The 16,460-nt window shown below is 37.7% G+C and overlaps 1 long non-coding RNA gene across 1 annotated transcript; it reads right to left on the bottom strand.

The window, feature by feature from the left end:
* Window positions 1-10,036: 10,036 nt before the first annotated feature.
* On the bottom strand, window positions 10,037-11,608 carry LOC134223608 (uncharacterized). Its single transcript, XR_009982632.1, has 3 exons — window positions 11,205-11,608; window positions 10,298-11,144; window positions 10,037-10,236 (listed from the first exon to the last, which is right to left on the bottom strand). It is a non-coding gene; the product is annotated as an uncharacterized LOC134223608 (long non-coding RNA).
* Between the last annotated feature and the right edge of the window lie 4,852 nt (window positions 11,609-16,460).

A 16,460-nucleotide genomic window follows, 5' to 3' on the forward strand; every position in this document is an offset into this window, starting at 1 on the left:
TTGCGGTGTATCCCGCATAATAAAAAACAACATGTTATATGGTCAGAATCATTATCCAGCATTTTACGAGCGCTAATGGCCGCCACAATCCCACTCTGTTTTTGGTAGGGTGGATACAGTTTGAAGTTTGGCTTATGTCGTATGACACAAAAACGATAAGTTTTCATCATCATAATGATGAATTCATGATGATGATGATCGCTGCGGTGTCAAACGACACAAGCCAAACGTCAAATCGAATTCATCCTACCAAAAAGTGAGTTAAATTGTGGCGGCCATTACCGCACGTAAAATGCTGGATTACGATGTAAGATATAGCTTCACAGTTTACGTTGCGGTTATCAAATACTTTTCGGCGATTCAACCATAACTGCTCGACATCAACGCTAAAGCCCCAAACGCAATACAACGGAACGGCGACGGAAACGGCAAATTTGACAGAAAATATATGGGCTAACTGTCAAATTTTCCGTTTCCGTCGCCGTTCCGTTGTATTGCGTTTGGGGCTTAAATGTCAATGTATGACATGCTGTCCCGAAAATGTTTTATATTTCCTGCATTATTTGTCAACATTTTATCATACTGTCGAGCGAAAATTTTGCAGGCGAAAACGGCCGATTTTTTATGGTGACATAACTTAACAACCCATTCAACATATTGTTATTTGTCAAATGACCGTACCACAAACTGTTGAAACTTTATATGAGATTGTTCATATACAGTTGTCAACAGTAAAGGATACTGTTGCCGACCGCACGGGAAAATGTCCATGTACAGTTTGTAATTATGCGGGTCGTTTGGCGCGACCGTACCCCGCACGGAAGGATGTCTAAAAGCGAACAGGAATCTACCTCGTTAGGACACAAACCACCGTAGTCAAGTTTCAAAATAAGTTTGGGTTCGAACCAAGTGTATTTTGCCCTCGGGTTTTTGCGAGTGTGTTTGTTTACCTCTACACCTTCATCACTACTAATCAGTTGAATCGGTTTAGACCACTTTCTTCCGCGCTTTTTGTTGTCGCCATCCTTTTTTCACAGGTTACAGCCGGGAATTGGTTGAATTGCTGCTCACCAACGGTGCATCGATCCAGGCCAGAGACGATGGAGGACTCCACCCGCTGCATAATGCGTGTTCGTTCGGTCATGCCGATGTCGTTCGCTTGTTCCTGGAAGCCGGCGCCAATCCAAATACCCGGGACAACTGGAACTATACCGAGGCCGCCAGCAAGGGTAAGAAATCTGATTAAAGTGATCGATGGAATCTGGTCAAACTTCCCGAAAGAATCTGCTCAGATTCATCGAAGAAATCAGCCCAATATTTCCAAAGGAGCTTGCCAAGATTTCCCAATTGAAACCGCCCAAAATTTCTGTAGGAATCAACATTCCCGAAGGAAGCCGCTCAGGATTCTTGAGGGAAACCACCCAAAATTTTTAAAAAGATTCCGTCTACGTAAGATTCCTGAAGTAATCCGCTCATAATTCTCGAAGGAATTCAACTAAAATTCTCTATTTAGTTAATAATGTTTTCTCTAGAATTCACCAAAGAAATCTTCTCGTGATTTTCGAATGAAACACCCAAAATTCCTAAAAGAATCTGCCTACGATTCTTGAAGGAACCCGCCCAGGATTCACAAAGTAATCCGCTCATACTTCTTGAGGAATTTCCTTATTCAATCCATACAGAACTCTTTGAGAAATCACTCAGAATTTCACGGAGGAATCTGCTTTATTTTTTCAAATGAATGTGCCAATGATTTCCGAATGAACCGCCCAGAATTCCCAAAGGAAACCGCTTAGCATTATTCCAGGAATCTGAATTTTCGGAAAGCCAATCTTCGATGGACTCTGCCCATAATTCTCGAAAGAATCTGCCTGAATTTCCCGAAGGAATCCGATCATATTTCTCGAATGAATCTATCCAAAATCACCAAAGGAATCGACATAGAGTTCCCGAATGAAACCGCCCACAATTTCCGCATGAAACCGCGTTAAAGAATCCGCTCTGCATTTCCTCAGACAGGTTTTCAGACTAAAATTCGCTATTATTGATTTCCAGATGGAATCCCGTATGGATTAAAAAAAATCCCAACGGGTTTTAAGAAATATTTTGCAATGGATTCCGAAAGGTGCCTTGATCGAATTCCAGGAGGAATTCCAATTAGATTCCGGAAGGAATCAGAACTAGAGGAATGTTTCCGGGATACTTGTTATCTACGATTTCATTTGAACATTTATTGGAATTCCTTCGGAGAATTTGTTCAGGAATTTCTAGAAGTCTTCCCAGAATTCCGAAAATTGTTTCATCCATTCTAATAAATCCATATATTGCTAAAACTATTACAGGATACCTCCCGCATGGAAGGATGTCTAAAAGCGAACAGGAATCTACCTCATCAGGACGCCAACCCTATGAATGTGTCATTGGTTGCATCTCATCAAATGCACATTTGAACAGAATCACCATTTTATTTTTGAACCGTTAGCCAATGTTCGCTCTTCGTCTATCCCCTCACCCATAGAATTGATTTTGCCGGGTAAAATATTTCGTCAGTTCTTGCCGTTGAAGCGGTTGAAGCGGATTTCATTCAAAGTGAAAAAAAACGAGGAAAAACCAACCAACAACCATACCGATGTAAGTGTTTTCTGTGTTTGCAAAATATTCCATAAAGATTTGTCACCATTTTGTCTCTTTTACAGGAATCTGGTATGCCACACAGTGGATGGTGAATGGCACAGTAGAATCCCTTCAGGAGCTTCAGGAGGGAGGCTTCCGCAATAAATTTCTGAAGAATCCCTCCGACCATTTTGGGAGAAATCTTCCAGGAATTCCCGAATAATTCCTACAAAAGTTGGGGGAAAACTCGTTCAGGAATTGCGAAAAAGAAATCATTCTGAAATTCCGAGTACAATTTCTCTATGAATTTCTGAAGAATTCTTTCGAATAATTCCTACAAAAAAGCATGGTGAATTCTTATAGATATTCCGGGTCCTCCCAAAAATTCCGAGAATATGCAGTGATTCCGATAAATTTGGTACAATAATTTCGAGAAGAATCTCCAAAGAGCTTTATAAGAATCCTTACAGAAATTTCAGAAGATTCCGTCCACAAATTCCTCAAGGAATTTCGGGGGATTTCCTCCAAGAATGTCGGGGAAATTCCTCTAAGAATATAGGGAGAATTCATTCAGGAATTCCCGGAAAATCCTACAGAAGTTCGGGGAGAATTTTTACAGAAATCCCAAGAGAAATCCATCAGAAATTTTGGGAGAATACCTCCGAGGATTTCGAGATAATTTGTCTAGGTATTCCAAGAAAAGTCCTCCTAGAATTCCTAGAATTCCAGTCCATTCTGTAATTCCGTGAGAATCCGTCCAGGGGTTTTTCTCCATGACTTGAAAGAATTCCTCAAAAAATCGGAAAAATTCTTCCTGGTAATCCCGAATAATCCCTACAAAAGTTCCGGCAGAATTCCCCACAAGTTCCGAGAGAATACGAAAGGAAACGGATACCTTTCTTTCTTCCGCAACAGGATACCTTCCTTTCTTCCGAGGACTCCATTCGAAATTGACCGCTTTTCTGTTCTTTTCTTCTTAGCAGGGCCTTAGCAGGGGAAAAAACCAGTTTAGTGAACATTTTCGTAGGAATATCCATCGCTAATTACTGCCCACAATGCAGCAGGTTCCAATACTCGTCCAACCCAACTAGAGTTTGTCCATGTCCATGAAGCAGATGATCGATTCTAATATGTATTTATATTTTAAGTAATTTATTATTTATACATAAAAATGTACAAATATAATGTTGAAAAGAAAATAAAGAATAAAATTAAAATGAATATGTCCACAATAACTATTTTGTAAACAAGCCGAAAGAAGAATGCTAAGAAGAAGAATCGAGGTACCCATATCTAAATAATATCTAATAAAAATCTAGTAGAGCTGTGGTACTAATGTCTATGAGATATCTCTGCGTTATCTAAGAGAACCGTTATGTCAAATCCTTTCCGGTTCAAACGGTCTACTCGTCTAAAATTTGAGGTAGACACCGGTTTAAACGGTTGTTGCATTTGAGGTGGATTTGAGGTCTGACAGGTTCTAGAAATCGACCAAAAATATCTAGGAGACTAATTTTTTTGTCTCAGAGATATCACGGGAGATTTCTAGAAGACGTTTCCGAGCGGGCTTCCTTTCTTCCGAACTTCATTAAAATGAATCGTTTTTTTGTCCTTTTCTTCTCAGCAGAGCCGGGAATAAGGAACCGTTTTATAGGAGGAATGCGTCGAGATATTCGTCCGTCATTATCCACAACAGGGGGTTCCAGTGCTCGTCGAATTAAACAAACTTCGGCTGTCAATGAAGCAGATGGTAAATTCCATTATTTTATTATTGAAATGTATAATAGAAATGTACAAATATTAAATAGAAATTAAAATTAAACTAAAATAAATATGTTTGAAAAAAAGTTTGTTATCAAATCGAAAATTAAAAAAATTATAAAAAGAATACTAAGAAGAAGAATCAAGGTACCCATTTCTCAACCATATCTAGTAAAAATCTAGTAGAGCTGTAGTACCCATGTCTAGGAGATATCTCTGCGTCATCTAAGAGAACCGATATGTCAAATCCTTTCCGGTTCAAACGGTTTACTCGTCTAAAATTTGAGGTAGACACCGGTTGAAACGGTTGTTGCATTTGAGGCGGATTTGAGGTCTGACAGGTTCTAGACATCGTAGAAAAAAGTCTAGGAGACTCATTTTTTTGTCTCAGAGATATCACGGGAGACTTCTAGAAGATCTTTCCGAGCGGGACCTTTCGACAGTCATTCGCCGCGTGAGGTACCCATTTGGGAACATTACAAACGCCGCGCAGTGTATCATATCCAGAAAATCTGACAATATTGTCGCGCTTATCTTTTTCTAGAATGCTGCGGCGGTCTTACACTCGCAGGCTCGACTGCGAAGGTAAACGTCAAGATAGCCGCCGTGTTAAAAGATAGGCATAATTTTCCCACTCAAAACAAAATCACGTGCTTTTCAACGAGCTTTTCGCGAAATGACAGCAGTTTTCGATTGTATTGTCAGTTTCGCTGGTAACAAAACGCGCCGATCACTTTTTTAACACCTTTAAAATCGTCGCCAATATCATTATTTTCAATCTGTGGTAGTTCAAAGTCAAATTATGAAAATATGCATGAAAAATAGTACTAAATTTCGGGAAATAATGTGATTATTGAAATCAAACAATTTTGTTCACAGTTGATCTGACAGATCTTATGGCCATTTTTGCTGGCGTCGATTTCGGCGACGATTTGCTTTGCGACGATTTCAAATCGTCGCGGCCGATAAGGCGGGAAATTGATAATATTAGTGAGAGGCAACCGGAGTCACTGAGTACATGGAGAGTGTATATCATGGCAAGTGCATGCGGTGGGTGAGATTTTCATTGACTCTGTTGTGTTGACCGTTGCGATTACCTGAGAAGCAACCAGCAGGAAGCCGCAATATTCTATTTTATCTCGAGATGCATAATATTATGCATCTCGAGATAAAATATACTCAATCCAGTTGAAACCCGAAATTGGGTGCTAGCGAAGTTGGATTTTTCTCACAATCCGTACGTTAAAGCTAACTTCGGAAGTGGTGCGCTGAATACCGCTTCGCGATATGAAAACAGCGCACCACCAGGAACTAATAACCTAATTAGTTCCTGGCGCCACTTCCGAAGTTAGGTTTAACGTACGAATTGTGAAAAAATCCAACTTCGCTATCTCGATGACGTGCTCCTTTCGGCACGAACAAGGGAAGAGGCAAATACAAAACATTCGTTTTATACATTGAAAGTGGAGAATTATGAACGTGGCATCTTCACAAGCCGGCTAGTGAAGAGGATGCATCGTTCGTAGGGCAGCGTGAATTGAGGATGCTTCCTTCGTTAATCGGCAGTGTTTCAGATGCGTGTGAGTGTTGTGTAAATACAAAACCGTATTAGCGAGAAAGAGAGAGCCTGCATTATATACCTCTCTTTCACACATTCATTCCAACAGATATGCGCAATTCAGTATAAATGAGGCAAGAGAGTTAAATATTCTCTGCACTAGCGGGTGCTTGATTTCACTCTCCAACTGTTTCATACAACAGTGTCATATGGAGTGAGGAAGCATTCTTCACTAAGCACTTTGAAACCGTTCTCTCATGAAGCTACCTTCCTCGGGAGTATATCTGCCCGAATAAAAAATACAGTAGAATAACAATACAATTTATTGTAACACTACTATTAATAACATTAAATTAGCAATAGATTATATTGTAAATGAACCCATAGAAATACATTAGAATGCATTGTTATGAACCTTTCACTCAAATGTAAATGAAGTTTTCGCAATAGAATGTACGGGTTGTTAAGTATCGTAACAATACAAAATCTGATATTTTTCCATACATTTTTTTCGTCACACAATAGAGTGTATGGTTGATATATTGTTGAAATATCCGATCAAAACTGTTCAAAATACATTGGATTGTATTGTATTTGTATAGTAAAACAATACGATTTTTGATTTCTCAGTTGTGACAGCTTTACTGTTCAACAAAGCAATTTAAAGGGAAAAAATACATATTTGGCGCTTTGAGGCAAGTATTGTTATATAGTTTATATGCAATGTAAAGAATCGTTTCAAAAGTTATCAATGTATGAATCTTATGTACGAAAATGTTTCAAAAACAATTGCAAGTATTGTTACATTAGAGAAATATGTTGATGTATTGTATCCTCAGTGTGGATACAATCTGTGTAACCATCAAGAAACAATATATCCTATTGTATACCGTACATTGTATGGTAATTCAATTGTTTTCACAATTGCACCAATAGTACATTTTTATCCGGGTGGTGCTGAAGCATCGGTCATCATCTTCATTGCTTCATTCATCCAAGCCCTTCTATCCCCCAAGTCCGGTTTTCAACTGGATTGAGAATAGATTACTGCGGCTTCCTGCTGGTTGCTTTTCAGATAATCCCAACGGTCACTAATCACGACAGAGTCAATGAAAATGTTACCCACCGTGTGCACTTGCCATGATAAAAACCCTGCTATCATATTATGTTGCTATCATAAAAGGCGCAGTAATTGCAAAGTGGATTGATCCGTATAGATAAAATGACGCATTCATACTAGAGGCCTGAATAAGAGAAACGCGGATAGGTATGTTCCGTCAATCGAACCGTCAAAAAACAGCAGCCAATCGAGCAGGAGACCTGTCAAGCAGCCAAAATGCCAATAAACAAAATTGAATGTATTTTACATTAAAGTTTGCAATAATATATGCAAGTCATTATTAGATTATGAAATAAAATTCCATTGTTTATTGGATTCTATTGTTATGTGATGTGGATACATAAAATAGCGAATTGTGAGATTTTATCTACTTAAACCATTTCTTCCTTTTAATGTGTTGTTCTTTGATGAAGAAGATTGAATGCAGTGTTGGCAGAGTCATATTTTCTATCCGCGTTTCTCTTATTCAGGCCTCTAATTCATACAACAAAACAATTGAAAAATATTGAAATCTCGTGATTCATTCGTGGTTCAAATTAGAGGCCTTCCCAAATAAAAAATACAGTAGAATAACAATACAATTTATTGTAACACTACTATTAATAACATACACGGTAAAAAATCAACAAGTTCAATTTAACTGTTCCATCTATTGAATAATGAACTTGAAAATCACTATTATTGAAAATGATATTCCTTTGATTTTGAAGTGGTGTCACACCTTTCACAAGTGTGTTGAATGCAGACAATTCCATAACATCAACACTGTTGATCAAAGTGCTACTCACTGGATGTTGAAATGATTAGCACTTCGATCAGCACCAATAATGTCTCCACTAGAATTGAAAGTGATATGCTATTGAATTCACAGGTTCAAGGCTATTGATTCAAGAGTGGAGCGATATTGGTGCTGTTCTAAAAATAGATGACAGTTCTTTCATCTATTCTGCTTATTTCAAGAGGTATTTCGAAGTGTGAGATGGATACATGGTAAGACGAAGGACTTTCAAGCAAAGGTATGTTATTCAAATCTGAGCTGAGGTAATTCTTTTTTTTTTTATTTTGATGTTTTATATTCAAAACATTGTGCACGTCAAATGGAAGTGATGGTCTTTGAATGCGACGAGCTCAGCTATTGATATTGATTTGATTACAAAGTAGTGCATATTCAAATGCAGAACAGTTCGCATGGACGTGTATATTTTTTACCGTGTAATATTGGCAATAGATTATATTGTAAATCAAACCATAGAAATACATTAGAATGCATTGTTATGAACCATTTACTCAAATGTAAATAAAGTTTTCGCAATAGAATGTACGGGTTGTTAAGTATCGTAGCTATACAAAATCTGAGATTTTTCCATACATTTTTTTCGTCACACAATAGTGTAATCCAGTTTTCCGCGAGCGGTAATGGCCGTCAGCTTGCCTGCGGGTCAGTCTCTGATTTGACGTTTTTGGAGGTCAACTGCACCCACTGCTCAGAGTATTCTGACCAATGTGACATATAAAAAGATGCTGATTCAGTGAATTCAAGCCTTCTTATATACTACATTGATCAAAATGCTCGAATGGTGGGTGCAGTTGACCTCCAGAAACGTCAAATCAGAGACTAACCCGCAGGCAAGCTGGCGGCCATTACCGGTAGCGGAAAACTGGATAGTGCACAATAGTGCAATGGACTAAACCACGATGACGTCACGCGGCGATTTTCAGTGAGAAGAAAACGTCCGCTGCGAGCAATGTTTACAAAAAATGAACCACACGCTCGTTTGAAACCACTCAAAATTGAGTGGAAAACCACTCATTTTCAGTAAAAGTGGAACAAGTCAAAAATTGAGTAAACCATGGTTTACTCATTTTTGAGTGAAGACCGGATGACAGGCCAATGCTAAGAGTTCATGTTTAGCGTAGCCAACACCAACACCAACGCCGAGCAACGTACGTCAAATCTAAAAAAGCTTAACATCATAAAACATCCAAATTCAGCTTTCTTCAATATGCAACTTCAATCGGGAATATTCATTAATTCATTATTCATGAGTTTAATTGATTCAAAACTTATCTACATGATCAATTTTGATTTTACTTACATGGAGAACAACAATTTGTCTTTTATTTCACCGTGAAAAGCTTGAGCAGAATTAAAAAATAAATCCTGCTCTTTTATTGTTGTGGATATTTTTAATTATCAAGCTACAATTATTGGTGTTGTTGACGATTGTTGACATCTCATGCAACTGACAGCGGTCTATCTGCACACTGTGCCCGGGACATGGTGGCTATTTTCAGGCTAAGGGAGTTAGATAGGGATGTCTATAGCCTGCCGGATGATGTCAAAAAATGACTACACACAAAAAAAAATCGTTGGTAAAATTAAAAGAATCGTTGGTAAAGTCAAGAAAATCAGTTAGTGATTTTCAGTAGAAAGTAGATGATTGTTGAATTAACAATTGCAAGAATGTCACTTCGGCGAGATCTGTAACAAGAGCTGACTTGTCAAAATAACATTTTCTTCTCAGAGCTAAATGTATATTTACCATTCAAAATGAAATTTTCCTCTCAAAACTAAATGTGTATTGTACACTAGAAATGACTGTGATACTTTCAAAACAAGTATTGTGTGTTTTCAATTTCAGTACGCCGTAATTACCCAAGTAACACCAAGCATTACAATATTGCACATATATCAATCATAAACCGGCATTCTAAATGCTAATTGCATTAAATCAGTTTTAACGATGTGAAGTTGCATTTATTTATCAGCTGTCAGACAACGATATTCTAAATCAGCATTACGAATGCAGCGATGCATTACTTATGCTTTATATCAACATGTGAAAGTAATGAACCACTAATTCGGTCTTATAAGTGCCCTTTTCCACTTTAAGTCAGCTTTTAGGGCTGTATTTTTTACAAGTATATATAGCTTCATGGTTACTTGGGTAATGTTTACATATTTATTGACAAATAATTATTTTTATTTTTCTTAACTGCTTCATAATAATAGTTAATGGATAGTTGATGGAGCGTATTTACAGCTCTCGTTTTTCACATAGACACAATTACTAGTGGATTGTAACGGGAACTATCACGAAGTGCACACCAAATTTGCAAGATGGTTCAACCGGTCACCCAAAAATTAGAACGATGGCCGCAACAGGAACGAATTATGCTTATTCTGAAATTAAAGCGACCACAGATTAACATCCCATTGCCAATTTGATAAATTCACAACTCACATCAGTGTTTCGAATATTCCTATATTCCATTCCCTTGCTTTGGTGGTGCCAGAATAAGCGATGGTGATCGTTTACCACGACTTCGAATGCCACGGAATTTTGATGCACTCCGAAAGGCATCGCTCTTTGATGCAGCGGCGATTCTCTTTTTGCTCCACGCATCATTCTTCAAAGCGACCGGAAAATGCAGGATCCGGAGTGGGCCATCTAATACACATTCGTACAGCTTACGCGCAGTTCCAAATGGATATGGAATTCGCCCGATTGTAACCTTTTATTACTGGAGGTGGCACTAGACGAGCATTCTATTTGTACTTGGGCGAAATGAGCACTATACATAGTACACGACCATCGGAAGCAAACGAACGCCTATGCATGGCAACGATCCTTCACCCTTTTCACGTAGCGACCGTTTGAAAGCTTTTCGTAATTTACATCTCCGTCATCATTGTCGTCCTACAGGGATAGAGATAAATAAAGTTGAAATGAAAATGGAATCGTAGAATTTTTAGCCTCGTTTAGATTTTGTTATTGTACCAAAATACTCTGTCCAAACATCTACTCACCGGTCACGTTATTCTCCTTTCCTTTCGTGGTACATTTTTTCTTCATGGCGCAGGAGCTCTACTTCGCCGGAGTAAACATGCAGGGGCTCACATCATATGGTACTGCCACGAGCCGGAAGCGAACAATTTGGTTGCGTAAGGGAAGCAGGCAATAGGGCGTAGGCTTCGGCGTAGAGAAACATCGGTCTGATTGGGAAAAATTCCACGCCAGATAATTTTTCGAGCCGAAACGAGGAACTGTAAATGCATTCTGAACATGATCGCGTGGTTGGAACTGCCGTCTGAAAAACAGTTTAGAATAACAATTCTATTTTAATACCATAATTTAAATTGTAACTTACACATTGTCTCTTCGTTCTTCAGCTGTTCAATTTGCCTTTACCTCGCTGGTTGTGCTTTACATACAGTATATTTTCCAATCTTTTCCAGAAACCCCTCCGGGAAAAGTTTCTCCGCTTTATTTTCTTCAAATTTTGGTTGACAGATCGAAGCGGGCTGCCAGTTACATTTTTTTTTTATGATCTGTGATGCCAGAAAATGAAACATGAAAGTAGATTTGACTGTTTTAAAAATTTTGTTCTGAGTGCTTCCACTGTAAAAATAACAATTTTACACTGAGATAAAAACTATCAAATCAAACATTTTGCTTTCAAATTAAATATTTTAGCACTCAAATATACCAAATTTTCCAAACTTTCAAAATAAGATTAGAAAATGTGAAAAACACAACTTTTTTTTTCTCTGTGTACAATCTACTCAAATTCATTATCGAAGAAAAATGTAATATTGATTACTTTTCACTCAAATTTTGCTAAATATATTTTTTTAATTTTTGCAATTTCACCTGATTCAATAATATTCGAACCAAACTCTTTGTCATTTATTGAAACAAAAATATTACAAAAGGTCTCCATCTATGGGATTGCATCAAAAACATATTTTATTTTATACTTGGTGTATTTGTCCGTTCTGTATCCATTCTTTGTCCTGTCCTCCAGTATGAAGACCTGAGAGCTCCTCTTAACGACACCGGTGGCACACAACAGCTCTTTCCCGTTGTCGTACTGGTGGCTATATCTCTGCGATCAGTGGTGGTTTGCTAGTCTTCTGGAATTGTCACAATCGGTAATTGATTATGAGAGCAGTGCCATATTTATTGATTTTACTTACCTTCAGTAGAAAATGAACACACCAACTGGTCCTCCCTAAAGTGGCTTCTATGCTCCTTTGGGCTGCAATATCAAGAGATTAAAACATGTTTTTAGCTTTATGGGGATACTTCTAGCTTATTCTTAATATCTTAATACAACTTACCTTTAATATCCACAACGGTTTCCGGTTATTGCAGATTAATTAAAATTTTAGGAAGAATGATTTTCAAAATAACTATTCTTTATGTCCTCACTTTGATGACAACTTAGGCTTTGGTCCGATTCGTAAATCAAAATCGAATTAAACTTAAAAGTGACAGTTCTAAAATTTCCAAATAACCCTGCTCGCAGAGCAAGATTACTTTTGACAGATATTGAATCATGTTTGATAAATGTTTTGTTGGTCTTGCTGGGTAGCACCAGCCATTCTTATGAGCGGGGGATTTCATAATTTCCGTACTGTCACTTTTAAGTTTAATTCGATTTTAATTCACGAATCGGACCAAAGCCTTAAAATTTTCACTAAATTTATCTTTCCTGCATTCATAAATAATATGACTATTTACTACCCAATTCATAAAATTCATTTACTCATTTTTTGACATATGACGCGAATTTACTAAATTGAGTAAAAGTTAAACATGAATTGAGTGGAATCTAATGGGCGTGCACGACATGAACATCCGGTGAACTAAAAAGCTCCGAGTACACTGAAATATTCATCGGCCCGCAGCGGATGTCACATTTCCAACCGAAAAGAAGAAGAATCGTGGAAAAAGAAGACGTTCGTGGTTAAGTCCTTCGAGCAGACGATCTATCAATCAGCTTTCAATTATTTTTATGCATGGAATTGTTATTATTGAAATCAGCAAAGTTTTAAATTTTTCATAAACTATTCATACACACAAAGAACAAACATTATGTAAATAAATGGTTTGAGCCTTACATTTAGAAATTGTTTGTTTTTCGTAAAATTAAAAGTTTATCCGTCACTGTAAAAGTGATGTTTTTAATTCGAAAGTTGTTTTTATCTATTTATAGTGTAAATAGAAGATTTTTATCTTTTAGTGTGAAAATTATAAATCTGTCACATCGCGAACAAATCTTCTTCTTCTTATTGGCATTACATCCCCACACTGGGACAGAGCCGCCTCGCAGCTTAGTGTTCATTAAGTATTGTCGGCGTAGCACCAAGTTAGAATTCGGAAGTCGGGACTTCCGAACCGAACTTTCTTCCGAAGTTTTATTTGGCAAACTATTGTACTTCCAGTTGAAAACCGAAGTGAGCTCTCGCGACAATCGAGTTTTCTCCTGTTTCCTTTTGTCGCAACTACGTCGCGACTAGTGCGCATCATGGCGCACGGCGGTGGCATAGATGTGCACTAGTCGCGATGCAGTTGCGATATCAGGAAACATTGGAAAAACTCAATCGTCGCGAGAGCTCACTTCGGTTTTCAACTGGAAGCACAATAATTGATGCGTTGTTTAGCGCATCTTTAGGGGAATCCAGCGCACTACTTCCGAGGTTGGGAATGTTGCCTGTATCTGGACAAAAATCCAACTTCGGTATAAAAAGCGGTATAAATTTATTCCGGATACACAATACATCCACAGTTATTAACTGCGAGGTTTCTAAGCCAGGTTACCATTTTTGCATTCGTATATCATGAGGCTAACACGATGATACTTTTATGCCCAGGGAAGTCGAGACAATTTACAATCCGAAAATTGCCTTGACCGGCACCGGGAATCGAACCCAGCCACCCTCAGCATGGTCTTGCTTTGGAGGGCTAAGGAGGGCCCGCGAACAAATACTTATATGTTATTTTGTGCTGTGTCTGCGGCGCAACCGGCAAAAATAAAAACAAAACATTAATGTCGTTTTCGTTTATTCCGAACGGTGTACACCGGCGGTGCAACATTTGCAACCGCAAATACGAACGGTTTGGGTGCAACTTTTTGACTGCCAACGCATGTTTTCGGTGGTGTTAGTGATGTCGTCAATCAAATGTATCGAGTATCAAATAGCAAGTAAATATTATTAAGATTTATGCAAGGATTATATTTTTGTCTTGTTTTTAATACTAATTGATGATTTGAGTGTATTACTTCTACGTGAAGTTAAACGATTTATGGGCCAAACACAATTGATACGTTTGCGTGCGTTTTGACATTTTTCTCATAATAAAACTGTCAAAACGCACGCAAACGTCTCCATTGTGTTTGGCCCATTAGAGTAAAATCAGCAGTGATTCAAATCGTTCGGGGCTGTCAGTTTGAATATGAATCTGAAACATTGAATTTCCCAGCAGCTGTTCTAGATTCAGTTTTTATACCAGTCAACTGTCAAAAAAATAAAACTGGTATAACGCTCCGTTCTATTTTCTGCAGATTTGAACCACGATTGAATCACGAGATTCAAATATTTTTCAATTGTTTTGGTGTATGGATGCGTCATTTTATCTACGGATCAATCCACTTTGCAATTCCGGCGCCTTTCTCGGCAGTAACATAATGATTTCAATTAATTGAAAATTTGAAAAACATGAATAGAACACTGCTGGGGAAACCAGCGAGTTTGTTCTATTTTGCTCTAGATGCAAATTAGAATAGTGGTCGAAAATTTAGAATCAAACTGAATCACTCCTGATTTCACCCTTACAATGATATGGAAATGCTAATATCATCTTCCAAACTTACCCCTTACTTCACTTGCCAGTGGAGATATATCAGCTTCCACATCGATGTTCTTCCCTCCCCCTTCATACGGGAGTTTGGCAGAAGGAAGGTCGTGCGATATGTGCCATCACAAATATTGCCCTCCGCTCGCTTTCAAATCGACTTCTATAAAAACATTCTTCATGCTTGCCGTTTCCTAAAGGAACTATCAATTCTATACTTTCGCCTCTAATTCTATCATGAACATGTATACACGCCCATTAGATTCCACTCAATTCATGTTTAACTTTTACTCAATTTAGTAAATTCGCGTCATATGTCAAAAAATGAGTAAATTAATTTTATGAATTGGGTAGTAAATAGTCATATTATTTATGAATGCAGAAAAGATAAATTGAGTGAAAATTTTAAGTTGTCATCAAAGTGAGGACATAAAGAATAGTTACTTTGAAAATCATTCTTCCTAAAATTTTAATTAATCTGCAATAACCGGAAACCGTTGTGGATATTAAAGGTAAGTTGTATTAAGAATAAGCTAGAAGTATCCCCATAAAGCTAAAAACATGTTTTAATCTCTTGATATTGCAGCCCAAAGGAGCATAGAAGCCACTTTAGGGAAGACCAGTTGGTGTGTTCATTTTCTACTGAAGGTAAGTAAAATCAATAAATATGGCACTGCTCTCATAATCAATTACCGATTGTGACAATTCCAGAAGACTAGCGAACCACCACTGATCGCAGCGATATAGCCACCAGTACGACAACGGAAAAGAGTTTTTGCGTGCCACCGGTGGTGTCGTTAAGAGGAGCTCTCAGGTCTTCATGCTGGAGGACAGGACAAAGAATGGATACAGAACGGACAAATACACCAAGTATAAAATTAAATATGTTTTTGATGAAATCCCATACATGGAGACGTTTTGTAATATTTTTGTTTCAATAAATGACAAAGATTACTCTTTTCCTACAGTTTGATTCGAATATTATTGAATCAGGTGAAATTGCAAAAATTAAAAAAAAAATTTAGCCAAATTTGAGTGAAAAGTAATCAATATTACATTTTTCTTCGATGATGAATTTGAGTAGATTGTAGTCATTTTTTGACATCATCCGGTCTTTACTCAAAAATGAGTAAACCATGGTTTACTCAATTTTTGACTTGTTCCACTTTTACTGAAAATGAGTGGTTTTCCACTCAATTTTGAGTGGTTTCAAACGGGCGTGTACGTCTGAGTTTGGAAGATGATATTAGCATTTCCATATCATTGTTTAAGGTGATTATAGAATGAAGCCAGAAATCGGCCATTTTGTAAACCACGTGCTTTTCCAATATTTTTATCAAGCGCACGAGATGAAAGAACCATAACGCGTATGGGGTTGAAATAATTTTAGATCGTTTGCTTAGTTATGCCAACGGAATCTGACCCAACGGAATGTCAAAAAAGGCTTCATAGTAAAATCAACTTCAGTAATGGCATTATGGTTTATTCAAACGTTATGTGTACCTAGTTTACACAAATCAAGTGGTAAAATGTTTTTAATTTTACCCTCGATTTGGCCAATATAATTAATATAGCCTTTATGCGGGTGGGAGAAAAATCGATTTGCGCGACTTCAATTTTTTGTTTTGACCTGCAAGGAAACCATATTTCCGCCACTGTGATCTTGCGTGAACGTACCTATCGCAGTTCTGCCAACCGCATAGAAAATCGCGCACTCCTCTCAGTCCCCAGCTCCCGGTTGCCTTTGTTTTGAGTGATCGCCACC

The sequence above is a fragment of the Armigeres subalbatus genome, chromosome 3 (assembly GCF_024139115.2).
Source record: "Armigeres subalbatus isolate Guangzhou_Male chromosome 3, GZ_Asu_2, whole genome shotgun sequence".
Lineage (NCBI taxonomy): Eukaryota > Metazoa > Arthropoda > Insecta > Diptera > Culicidae > Armigeres > Armigeres subalbatus.